At 36.7% G+C, this 13552-nt stretch overlaps 1 pseudogene; it reads right to left on the reverse strand.

Moving 5' to 3' along the window:
• Positions 1-12117: 12117 nt before the first annotated feature.
• Positions 12118-13340, reverse strand: LOC143683275 (F-box/WD repeat-containing protein 8 pseudogene; annotated as a pseudogene).
• Positions 13341-13552: the final 212 nt, after the last annotated feature.

Genomic DNA, 13552 nt, shown 5'->3' on the forward strand with positions numbered 1-13552 from the left:
GGAGCACAGACAGACATTTCTGGGTGCTCATGTTAACATGTAGATTATATAATGTGGTGGACAATTCACTAAGTTCTTTTGTTTACTTTCACATTTATACGTAAGCTTTGCTGATTTATTTGACAAAAAAGCAGCAATAGAGGAGATCAGTGCTGCTAAACAGGAATATCATTTAATTATAGATAACTAATAAGCTAAATAAATTGATATGGCCCAAATGCTCTTCAGAAGACACTGGGACTGTAGATAGATTTCACCATAAAATGGGAAACAGACAAACAAAAATGCTGTTGTGAATCCAGTTGTATTCACATAATGTTTTGGCTTATTTGTGATTCTGAGATAGCAGCTTCTCAGGCAGAATTATTATAAATCAGTTTTCCAGGCCCATACTTTTGAAAAAGTGAGGAAAATAAACAAGATTTCTCTAAATGCAAGCTTTTTTAACAAATCAAATATCATGGGGGAATTAAACACCAGTTTTGCACATACATAATGTTGGTTGAGGGGTGGTATATGGGAATTCTGTATTTCATGCATAGTTGTTCTGTAAAACTAAACTTCTTTCATAAAAATATTTTTTAATTAAAAAAATAAAAGCTTCAAAGAGAGAAACCATTTCCAGTTACAAGCCTTACAAGACTGGGTAAGTGGGTCATCAAGGTAAAAGTGGATCACAAAGTTAATATGGCAGATTCCATTTCCAGAATGATCCCTATGCTCTGACCTCTACACCTTTCTGTTTTCTGGTTTCCATTCTGTATGGGGTTTGAGGCCTTGACCCATGTTTGTTTTTATGAATTTCAAACCCTGCCCTGAGTTTGTCTGTTGAGTTTACTCCTGGAAAATGTCATCCAACAAATTATTGGTATTTAATGATATTAAGTATGTCTGTTTGTTAACTTGTGTCTTGAGTATAATAAGTGTTCAATGCTTGTTTAATTATTAATTGGTATGCTTGGTCTAGTTAATAATTGGTGGGGTACTTAAAATATATGTGTTAAGTATCTTTTAATTTTTTAGTAATGTCTTCTTGCATTTGTATTGTTCAATTGTTCCTAATTGATTACTGATTACAGAAATTCTTTAAAATGAGAACCTTTGGGCTGTTATAAAAAATTAGAAAATTTTCAGTTATGATCCTATGAGAAAAAGTTTGTTTCTGTAGCATAGTTTATTTCAATATGATTTAGAATCAAGAAAGAAATTGCCTGAAAATTGTTCTGTAAAAAAGGACACTATATACAGTTAGAGTTGTTCTGCAAAAGACTGCAGAAATGGGATGATGTGGTGTATATTCAATCCTTTATTTGTTTCTCTCAAAACTATTTCTGTAACTAGCTTTCTGTCTGTCTGTTCAATGTATCAGTTATCATACCTCCAGATGGTAATAGCAAATTAACAAAAAATTCTTAAAGAGTTCTATTTAAATTGCTTAAATATAAATAAGCCCTTTTATATGAATATATAAATTATTATTCCTGAAGTCTCAGAGAAAAGGCAAAACCTCTTGGCAGCGAATCCAAAACTTTCTAAATTATTAACAAACCTGGGCATTAGAAAGAACTGCCCCTGGGATTTCCCTAAGGCAGCAGAGGGCTGCCAGAAGACTGCCTCTTGGAAAAGGCAAGGACCTTTTCTAATGGTCTGGGTCACAACTTTAAATGAAGTAGATCTAATAATTATAAGTAATTAAAAGAGGGGGGCAGGTAAATCTCACTGCCCTTATTTAAACCTTTTCTACTGGGCTTGGAGATTAATAATGGTAGCCATAGAAAATGCTGCGAAATAGGCCATGTTTGTTAACATTATTTTTTCCAGTAATACCTTTGCAATGGTAACTATAGTAAACAAATCATCATTAAAATTTAAATAGCCATGGGATGGGTGTAATTGAACAAGATCTAATTGGCAAATTTCAGTAAGTAAAACAGAAGGTCCTTGAGAGGTATGGAAAAGATTTCCCAGATTTAGGCTTGGGACAAATTAAGCAATCACAGTATATTTTCCAGAGCTCGACAGTCAATATACTCTTGAGGTTGTACATAATTTTTAGGATATTATGAAATCAGAGATTTTTTAAACCTCCAATAGAAGAAGTAAAAAAAAAGCAAATACAGTTTCAAAAATTTCAGTGAAAAAGTCTAGTTCAATTCCTGTTTTTGTGATGACTTTTTAAATCAAACACATGCAATTTTATTCTGATTCAGTATGTTCTCCCTAAATTTATAGAAGCTTATTGATAAAATAAGCTAATATAAGTACTGTAGTAGTTAGGTTTGGGTGTATACTTTGCCAGGTGGTGATGCCCAGTTGGTCTGTTGCTGCGGACTTAAATCATCAGCATGTGAATTTCATCAATGGCTAATTATGTCTGTGGTCATCTTAAGGACTCTTCTAGACTAAGGACTCTTTTAAACCTCACTTATTGTGGAAGGAGGTTTAAAAGAGAAACAGCTCAGCACAGCTTCCAGGAGCTCAGCACAATATAGCTCAGGGTCAAAGCTGGCTCAGACCCTGATGTTTGGAGATGCAGAAAGGAATCACTCCGTGGAAAACTGTTTAGACCCAGAAGCTGGGAGATGTCACCATGTACCTTCCCAAATTAATACATTTGTAACTAAATAAATCCCCTTTATAAATGCCAGTATATCACTGATGTATTGCATCCCGCAGCCTTAGTAAACTAAAACAAGAACATTATCAAAATTTCTCTTCAAAATAGCCTAGACAGATTGTCTAAACTGGCAAAGTACCTGGTTATGATGACACATATAAAATACAATTAAAATATGATATGTTGATGTTCAAATATATTCTATTTAAGGAATCAGTTAAGTTTAGTAAGAAATATAAATGAGATTATTTTTAACTTTGAATACCTGGTGTTCTATTTTGCTAACTGCCAGAATGCATATACCAGGAACAGAACAACTTTTAAAGGGGGAATTTATTAAGTTGCAAGTTCACAGTTCTAAGCCTGTGAAAATATCCAAATTAAAGCAAGGCTATAGCAATGTCCAATTTAAGGCATCAAGGAAAAGACACCTTGATTCCAGAAGGCCAGTGAAGTTCAATGTCATGAACAGGTTCATGTGTCAACTTGGCCAAGTGGTGGTACCTGTTTGTCTGATTGGGCAAGTGCTGGCCTGTCTGCTACAATGAAGACATTTCATAGAATTAAATCATGATCATATCAGCTGCATCCACAGCTGATTCCATTTGTAATCAGCCAAAGTGGAGTTTCTTCTGAAATGAGTGATGCTTAATCTCATCACTGGAAGCCTTTTAAGGAGGATTCAGAAGAGGCAGGCTCTCTTCCTGTTTTGGCTGGTGAGTCTCTCCTGTGGAGTTCGTCCAGACCTTCCATCAGAATCATTGGCTTCACAGCCTGCCCTGCGGATTTTGGACTCCGCATTCCTACAGTCACGTGAGACACTTTTATAAATTTTATATTTGTGAGTGTTCCCTTTTGATTCTGTTTCTCTAGAGAACCCTAACTAATACATTCAAGGTTTCTCTTTCAACTGGAAAGGCACATGGCAATGTCTGCTAGCTTTCTCTCCAGGCTTCTTGTTTCATGAAGCTCCCCCAGGGATGCTTTCCTTCTTCATCTCCAAAGGTTTCTCACTGTGTAGGCTCTCATGGTTCTTATGGTTCTGTTGCTTTCTCCAAAAGGTATCCTCTTTTAAAGGATTCCAGTAAACTAATCAAGACCCACCTGGGATAAGTGGAGTCACATCTCCCTCTAATCAAATGTTAATACCCACAATTGGGTGTGTCACATCTTTGTGGAGATAATTTTTAAAATTTCCAATCTACGGTACTGAATAGGGATTAAAAGAAATGGCTGGCTCCATAAAATGGATCAGTATGAAAACATGGCTTTTCTATGGTACATAATCCTTTCAAACTGGCACACCTGGATTTCAAAGAATCTGGCATTTTAATTATTTTGCCATTTGTTACCCCACTATGCAGAAGAATTTGAATTTGTAGTGGCTTTAATGTCAATCAGTATATTTTAGTTGGTAAGTGTTTTCATGAATGGGGAAGACATAGTCTTAGCTTGAAAATGTTTATGTTCTACTTGGAAAATACTTGCACCAGAGTATAGACAGTAATAGTTAAATTACCTGTCAATTATCATAAAGGAGTAAAAAGCCTAGAAAAATATCAGGAAAAAAAGAGAAATAGATAAAAAATGAGCTATGAGAAGTCCTCATAGAATAGATGACACTTGTAAGATCTTTGAATAACAAAGTAGCATTTGAATAAATAAAGCTCTGAACTACTTTCTTAGAACCCATTAGTTAATTTTGTGAACTAGCATATTCCTGGTATTTATTATATCTAATGCTTGAGAATAATATTGAGAAAATTTAGAGTTTGTTTTGGAGATAAATCCCTTAATTATTGAAGAGCTGATTATATTTCAAACTTGAGCTCTTATGATCTTTGAAGGTAGTGATGGATTGGACTGAGAGATTTTAAGCATATTATAAAGTAACAATTTTACTTTTGAGAATAAAATATATAAATACCTGGCTGTGTTCCAAACCTGAGCATAAATTTCTTCCTTTTTTCATTATGTTGTAGTACCTCTGTCTCTTCTCCCTTCATGAGCACTGATGTTGGATGGTAGTATCAGGTAGCTTTGCAAATTTGTTATCAAATTATTTCTAAGTGCATGTAGTCTGGATAAATAAAAACTATAGGTTGGATGGATAGTATTTTTCTGATTTTACATACTAAGATGATCATGCATTCTGATTAAAGAGAGTTTTCTTTGTTGTTGTAAAAAGTTTGTGAAAATAAATTTTGTTTGTAGCTGAGTACAAGCCCTAAATGGAAATGGAAAGTAGTAGAAAGTTTGAGATGAATTTTTTTGTTGTAGTCATTGCTAACTGCAAGCCCTGAATGAACATAGAAAGTCACAGGAGGTTTATAAAAGTGAATTCTGTCCATTATACTCAATGCTGGCCAAAAATTTGATAAGCCTGTTTATAATGTTTTTATAAGAAGCTTTTGTGTCAAAATGTGTCCAGCTTCCTCTTTATAAAATAATGTGAACTATTATTGTTCTTTTTTAAACATTTTTTGAAAAAACATTTTTTATTGTGAAATAAAAAACAATGCAGTAAATGTCAAAGTACATTGTAACAAGCAATTAGAAAACATATTTCAGAATTTGATACGGATTACTGTTCCACAATTTTAGATTTCTCCTTCTAGCTACTCCAAGACACTGGAGACTAAAATAAATATCAATATAATGATTCAACAGTCATACTCATTTGTTAAATCCTAATTTCTCTGTTATAATTCTTTCTACTTTGATCCTTCTCCTTTAAGGGTATTTGGACTCTGCCCTTTCTAGCTTTTTCATGTTGGAAAGGGGAGTCAATAAGATTAGATAGGTGGATGGAATAGTTGATGTTCTTGGAGAGGCTGGCGCCTCTGGGTTTCAGGACTTATCTGGCTTAGGAAACCATCTGAAGGTTGTAGGTTTCTGGTAAGTAAACTTAGTACATGAAACTTTTGTAGAGCCTTAGATACAGCTGCACTGGTTTGAAGCTATTATATACTTCAGAAAAGCTGTATCCTTTAATCCTCATTCAATACTGCTGGGTAGAATCTTTTTGATTGTCCCCATGGAGATGTGACCCACCCAATTGTGGGTGGTAACTTTTGATTCAGTTGTTTCATGGAGATGTGTTTATACCTATTCAAGGTGGGTTGCTTACTGGAGCCCTTTAAGAGGAAACTATTTTGGAAAAATCTCAGAGCAACCAGAGCCACCAGAATGGACAGAGCCAACAGAATGGACAAAGCCCTAGGGAAGCTGTTGAAGAGAAAGTTAACAGATCTCACTGTGTGCCCTTCCAGCTGAGAGAGAAACTCTGAATATCATTGGCCTTCTTGAACCAAGGTATATTTCCCTGGATCCCTCAAATTGGACATTTCTATAGCTTTGCTTCAATTTGGACTTTTTCATGGCCTTAGAACTGTAAACTAGCACTTCATAAATTCCCCCTTTTAAAAGCTGTTCCATTTCTGGTATATCACATTCTGACAGCTTGCAAACTAGAACACAGTCCTAGCTATTCTGTAAGGTTAACAGGAATGGTATTCCTTTGTGTTTGGCACAAAAAGACAAAAAACAAGACAAATGTATAAATTATATTTTACCTATTAATTAACATTGCCCTGGTAAATGTGTAAAGGTGAGATAGGACAAAACCTATGCTATGATTTGGATTGATGAACCCAATATAAAACAACTGTCAAATGTTTTTAATTTCTGAAAGTAGCTTAATTTAAAAATGCTTATAATAAAATTAGGACTTATAATGTAAGCTCTGATAGCAGTCACATTTACTGTTAAGCTTTACCTGTTATCTCTACATTTTGAGATGTTTTATTCTTTGTATAACCTGGTAGTTCCCTGATACTTTTGATATCTGTGATACTTGAGAGTTCTCCAGCTCTGAAAGTCAACATTACTCCAAATGGTAACTGTTAAAAAACAGAAAATGAGACTTCAGTTAGAGGTATGTTTGAAGGTGATCTAGTTAAGACTAACGAAAATCAGATTACAGGGTGAAAGATATTGTCTCTATTTTAAGAATGTAATTTCCATGTGAGACCAGAAGAAGAGATGTTTGTTGTGTTCAAAATCTAAATTTTCTGTAGCAAATTATATTACTTAATCTGTCTGGTCAGTTTATTTAAACAATCTAATTCAGCTTTATTTGGCAATGACCTAGAATAAAGAATAAAATCCTATTTATACTCTGATCCATTTCTAAAACTGGAAAAGTATTTGCAGAGTTCATTGAGGGACTGGAGAAAAAGTTGAGCTATTTAACTTCCCATCTTGGGGACCCCTGTTCTATTAAGCAATAGGAACTCCCAATTTAATAAGCCATGTCCTTGACTTCGAGGCTCATGCTTATGAAACTTATTTTTGTAATGACAAAGGTAGGCCTACTTTAAATTAATGCCAAAGAGTCACCCCCAGGGAACCTCTTTTGTAGCTTAGATGTGGTCTTTCTCTCTAAGCCAAACTGCAAATAAACTCACTACCTTCTCTCCTATGAGGAACATGACTTCCAGGGTATAAATCTCCCTGGCAGCATGGGACATGACTCCCAGGGATGAGTTTGGCTCTGTCATCATGGGATTGGTTGGTCAAGAGGGGGAAAAGAAAAGAAATTCAGTGACTGAGATATTTCAAATTGAGTGGAGAGGTCATTTGGAGGTTACTCTTATGCAAGTTTCAGCCAAATACTGCAAACTGTCACAGTATGGCAAGACCCAACCAACAGTGTTCTTAGAAACCCTAAAGGATACCCTGAGCTCTAAAAAGTTTAGCTTATTAACTTTGTTATTCAGAGACTTAAAGCCTTCAGGATTGCTGCTCTGCCAGGTAAGTCATGAAATGCAGACGTATCAGTCTCTCTAAGACCACCAAGCAGTTCATCCCTCTGCCCCATAATGTCAACATCCCTTTTCAGCATATGGAAATTAAAGAGTCGCCACCCAGGTATTCCTTAAGAGTCAGAGGATTATCAAATGACAGGAAGGTGCTGTAATGGAGAAGTTAGGAATTAAGTAATGATTACTGAATCATTATATAGATATTCCTTATCTACTTTCTGGTGTGTTAAAGTAGACAGAGGGAAATACCTGAAGTCTTTGAACTGTAATCCAGCCACCTTGAACACTGACAATGACTGTACAGCCTTTATCTTGTGCCCTTGTGATTGTAAAAACCTCATGACCGACTTTCACTTTTACCTATTTTATCTGATTCTTTGACTTTAGAGTCTCATGATCAGTAAAACAGCACCTAATGTTTATTAATTAATAAAAGGCTTTTGGTCAACCCAGAACTAACTTACCCCAGTCCCAAAGTTGTCTTGATAATCAAAACTGGATCTAACCAAAATGGGCCTGCCTGAAATGCACAGTAGACTGGATTTTAACCTGTAAGTGACCTATATCTCATTATAATACTAAAATCACACCTATCATTATATTCAGGCCATTAATTTCTTACATATGTTCTGTGACTAAGCATATAACAAATCTGCTCGTGTTCAGTAACTAATTACATCATCAGAACCATTGTGTTTATTATCCTAAAACCTGCCAATTTTTTAATACCATAAAACTATCAGAATTACTGAAGTTCAGGGAGACAGGTTTTTGGACTAATAGAGCATCTGATCTCCTGCTCTACACTTAGCAATAAGCTCTCTCTCTCTGAAACTCTGATGTCTCAGATGTAGGTCATTTGAGTGCATCAGGCTGAGAATCCACTGCATTTGTCTGGTATCAAAAATCACAGAGGGCTAAATAAATCTTTTTAAAAAAACATTGTAAGGTTAAAAAAAATAAGGATAGCAGCTGTCAGAATCTTTTATTTTAAAAGTATATTCCAGGATTAGGCAAGCCCCAAACTTATTCAATATATGAATTAAAAGAACCTCACAAAATTGTTGATAAGCAGCTAATTTCCAAGTTTCAGTAGACTTAAAAATGTTATTGCTTATTATATCATAGCTCATTATGGTTGGAGTGAAACAGCAGGAAAAACGAATCTGGTGCTATACCTAGAGGTAGAGATAGAGACTCTGAATATTAAATTGTGAAAAACAGAGTTACTAGCTACATGTTGCTCCATATTAAATTCTTATCCCTCCAAATTAAACCTTTGTGTCAGAAATGGCATTAAAGAAATCTCTACCATCACATCTTCCATACATGTACCTCCATTGATATATCAGCATTAAACTGCTGATCACACAGCAAATAACAATATTATTCTTTTGTGCAATAGATGTAAAACTGAATTTCAGTTTGCTCATCTCTTCTGAGAGCTTTCTGTGAACAAATGGGTTAAGGAAACAAAGTTTATGCCCCCATAAGAGAAAAGGAACCTCCTTGTCTACTAGACTAGCTTTTGACAGTTGACGTCAATCATTTTGTCAGGCATAGAATAAAAGAAGGAGCAGCCTACTTGGACTTGCCAAAAACAAGTTATCTAGGGGAAGAGCAGAGTTTTTCATACAATAAGCAGAAATGATACACACTGTCATCAATCCTGTGACCAGTCAAACCATTCTTCTTGGGATAAGGTGAAGAAAGGGCAGTGGAATAAAATGAAAATTCTGTCATTCATAATTAGAAAATTTATGGTATCTCACATTATTTTGGTAGCAGGATCAACACTCATGTTTCAAGTAGGGTTTATAGAAGATAACACTGCAGGCATTGGGGGTAGAAGAGGTTAGCAGTAGTGTTTTTATTTAAGATCACTATATTCTTATTGTACATACCCCCAAGGTGATGTTTAGCATGAAATTATTTTTTCTGTTGTTGTATTTTCTAGCCATAGAAGACTATGCCTCTTTTTAGAAAGTTCACTTGCCCCATAATCAAGGATTACTTAAATTCCTCCTAACTCAAGGCACATGGATATGTGACAGGCTGATGTATTTGATCAAACAATTTTCCTCCAAAGAACAAGGTCTCTATTAGTGTAACTGAAAAAAAAACTACAGTAAAGGTAGTACTTTATATAACCAAACAAGTGGTGACAACAGAAAAATCCATGTCAATGATTTCCTAAGCAGTTGCTTTGTTATATGAATCACTTAAGCTAAGCTAATGTTTGTAAGTTTGAAGATTGCTCTTGATGTTCAGGATAGATGGGTTGAATTACCAAGCATTAGACAGTTCTGTGAGGAATTACCATGAGAAATGGATAGAGAATGGTGTTAAAGGGAAAATACAATCTTTTGTCTTGTTTTATTTCCTTCAACTTTATACATATGGCTATGAATAAATTATTATTATATGGACCATGAGCTATTAGATATTTTATTCTTCAAATACTAGCACCCCTATTACCAACCTAAATAAATACAAAAATATGTAGTCATTTTGGGTCATAAAATACACCATAGACATATTGAACTGACCTGATAGACCTTAATTCTTCCAATGTCTAGTTCTAGCCACCTATGTTTCCTAAACTCTCATGATTACTTTGTATTTTCTGTGTTTATATGCAGCAAGTCATTGTTAGTTTTTCACAGCCTATTCTTCCCAATTTTAGCAATGGCTATCTTCTAGCTCACTCTTATTTTGTTATATAAACTTTGTTAAAAGAGAGAAATGGTTTGTTCCTGAGTATATATTTTAATCAAATCCAATTATTCTTTTATTTTTTCTTGAAAAGAAAAATATATTTTACTTAGTAGTATAGTTGCATTAAGCCTCTGGAGGGCAGTTTTTAAATGTCTGAAGATCTTAAGCAATCTCAAAAACCTTCCAAAGCCCTCACAACTCAAAAGTTCTGGCTTTGGTCTTCCCAATTTTACGTACTTTTGTATGATAGATATGTTTAGTTTTTCTTCTCAATCAGTGTGGGCAAATGATTCCAAGGTTGGAAGTACTTATTCTGTATCCACAGATGGCTCTATTTTTACCCTGATGATCCCTTGTGTCTTCTTTTTTCTTTGTCTAGGACTGTATATTTGTCTTAAAAACAGAAACAAACCTTTAGCTTTAAAAACTTACTTTTGTTGATCTTCCATTTTATTAGTGTTTTTTAAAAATTTACTTTTATTTTTTTCACAGTGCAGTTTTATCCTTCTTCCTTCTGCTTTCTTTGGGATTGCTTATTTATTTTTTAAAGCTTTCTGAGGTGACAACTTGGTTTCAGATTGTATTTCCTATTAAAGTCTTAACTTCATTCCATCTCCTGACCATGTTCTTTGGGTTTTGATATTCAGAGCTCTCACTATCATTCAGGTCTAGAAAGTTTTGTATTTTCTGTTTTTACTTCCCTATTTAAGCCCAAATTAATTCAGAAGTGTTTTGAATTTCCAGATATATGTTTTTTTATTTTTTGCTTTGTTGTTGATTTCTAATTTTATTGCATTGGGGGTTGGGGTCAGTGAATTTGGTGATATCAATCTTCATGGAATCTGAGCTTTTCTTTGTGGCCTTCATATACAGTTAGTTATGTGTGTATGTGCATGTTCTATGAGAAGGAACAAAATTCTATATACATCTATTGGCTCAAACTTGTTAATTAGGCAAATCCTCTATATCTATGGTTTTTTATAGATGCAATCTGTTTACTATCACCCACTATGAGTATGAATTTTTTCTCTTTGTAGTTCATTTTCTTGCTTCGTTATTTTGAAGGTACAGTATATAGAAGTTGCTACTGCTTAGTATTTTGGAGATGAAAGTCATCATACTGAACAGTTCTCTTATGCTGCCCTTTTATCATAGTAGCTTAAGCTAATGGTTCCTCCTATAACTTATCCTCTACTATAGACTCACCATCCACTCCATAGAGAGGATGGTTGTTTTTCAATAAATATTTAGAAATGTGGACACAATCTAAGCAACAGTATAAATATATAACTATAAATTGAGGTAAAAGAAATGAAAAAGTACTGCTGGGGCCTTGCAGGCCCAGAGATAAACATATCCAGAGGCCCCCCAAAACTTTGGAGACTAAAAAGATGGCCAGCAGGGCTGGAGCAGAGAGTCTTGGGGACAACTGGATACAGATGAGCCTTGTGAAGTGTTGGTGACTCTGGACCACCTCTGAAGAGGTGTGACAAGGCCCTCTGGTTGTAGTGTACAGAATGAGGCAGGAGAGCCACAAGGGGTCTAGCTTGGGCTTAGCGTGAAAGTGACTTGTGAACTCCACTATCCATCCTGTGCAGGTCAGGATGGTATCACTCACTGGGACAGGCTGGGCTGGAGACGATGTCAGGTGGTATAAGAGGAAAGGAGATAGAAATGGGAATCATCAGAGAGTGGAAGAGAGGGTGCCCAAAGAGAGAAAACAGAATAAGATGAAGCAAATATAAACTTAAACCATTCACAGGAGCAAGAAAAAAATGAGCTGGTATAGGAGAAAAGGAAGTCAATTCAGGAATATTTGTGTGTGTTATACAAGTGTACCCTGGTGTTGCTTTCTTCCCCAAACAATGAAAACCCAGTCATAGCTCCTCTGTAGTTTTCAAGTTTGTAAAATTGGGTCCTCTTATTTTTCTCCCTGTTCCCAAAGGAGGCTATTCATTAAGCATTGTTATAGGGGAAAGCAAGGGTCAGGTCATAGTTGTAACCAGCCATGATATCACAGGATGAATGGCAGATGGGGGCTCTGGAAGGCCAGCTGGTCCACTGCAAACTCGTAGGCATGGATCAGACCCAAGAGTCTCCTGTGAGCTATGACTTGTCCAGGTTGGCAATCTGCACCACCCTCCCATAGGGTACATTTGTGGCGATGAGGCTGGGGCTGTTAAATGAGATGTGATGGACTGGGTGTCAGGAATTTATCTCCCACAGCTTTTGGTTTATTTGATAATCTCACCCTGAGACTAGGTCTTCTTTGCCTCTGCTGACAATTTTCCAGTCATCCGTCTGGATTGCAGAAACTTCAGGTTGGTGGGCAGAGAGTGACAGGGCGATTTTATCAGTGTGGCGATCATGGATCCTGTCCTCCTGTTCACGTTACCACCCACCAGGAGATTGGGAGGACTGTCTCTGAGGTTGACACATGTGAAGTCACCAAGCGCATTACCCAGCTTCGAGAGGCAGCTTCCTGCTTCCAGACTGTACAGGAAATTGTGCTTGTTTCCGTCACACTCCCGTCCCAAACTCTTCACGCCAAAATCCACCTGGTTGGCTGAGACATCAAGACGTGTGGTGGACTGGCCATAGAGGTAATGGAGGATTTGGGCAGAGTCTTCAGCTTTTAACCGGTACACCAGATGTCCAGCAGTGGCTACTGCCACAGGGTACTTTCCAGTATCTGGAACTATTTCAAGATAGTCAACCAATTTCTAAGCTTCAAATTCTGCAGCTATTTGCCAATATCCCTCTTCATTGGGACATAACATTATGACATCAAAGGCAGAGGCTGTGGCAATAGTTGCATCTTCCTGCCTGAGGGCTAGTGCCTGTATTCTTGCGTCATGTTCAAACTGATGAATAGGACACTTTCCAGTCCTTAGATCCCAAATATTAAGAAATCCATCCTCATACGCCGCTACCGCCAGCGAGCTGTTTATCCTCACAAAGGAAACATAAAGCTGCATTCCAGGCTCAGATTCCAGGAATGGGGCTAAATAGTCCCAAGTGTGCGTGTCCCACACCCTCATATCCCCTGATGTGTATCCAACAGTGACAACCCTATCATGAGAATGCACATCACATAAAACTGCTTCCAAGAGGCCCTGGACCAGAACTAGGTACCCTGAGGCCTGCTTGACGCACCTGGGGGCCACCTGGGGGTGCATTCGGCCGCAGGAGGCTGCCCCTGCTTCCTCATAGCCTAAACCTGCACCAGCTCCTCTTGCCAGCGCTGGCGGAACTTGTCCAAGCCGTGGTGGTCCATAGCTGCCCCTGGCTGCCCTCTGCGTCTTCCTGGATCCCACTTTCCAATTATTCTTATGATGGAACTTGTTAAGTGACCATTTCTATTACCCCTACTTCCTCATTAACCGATGTT

The sequence above is a fragment of the Tamandua tetradactyla genome, chromosome 5 (assembly GCF_023851605.1).
Source record: "Tamandua tetradactyla isolate mTamTet1 chromosome 5, mTamTet1.pri, whole genome shotgun sequence".
In the NCBI taxonomy this organism is placed as follows: domain Eukaryota; kingdom Metazoa; phylum Chordata; class Mammalia; order Pilosa; family Myrmecophagidae; genus Tamandua; species Tamandua tetradactyla.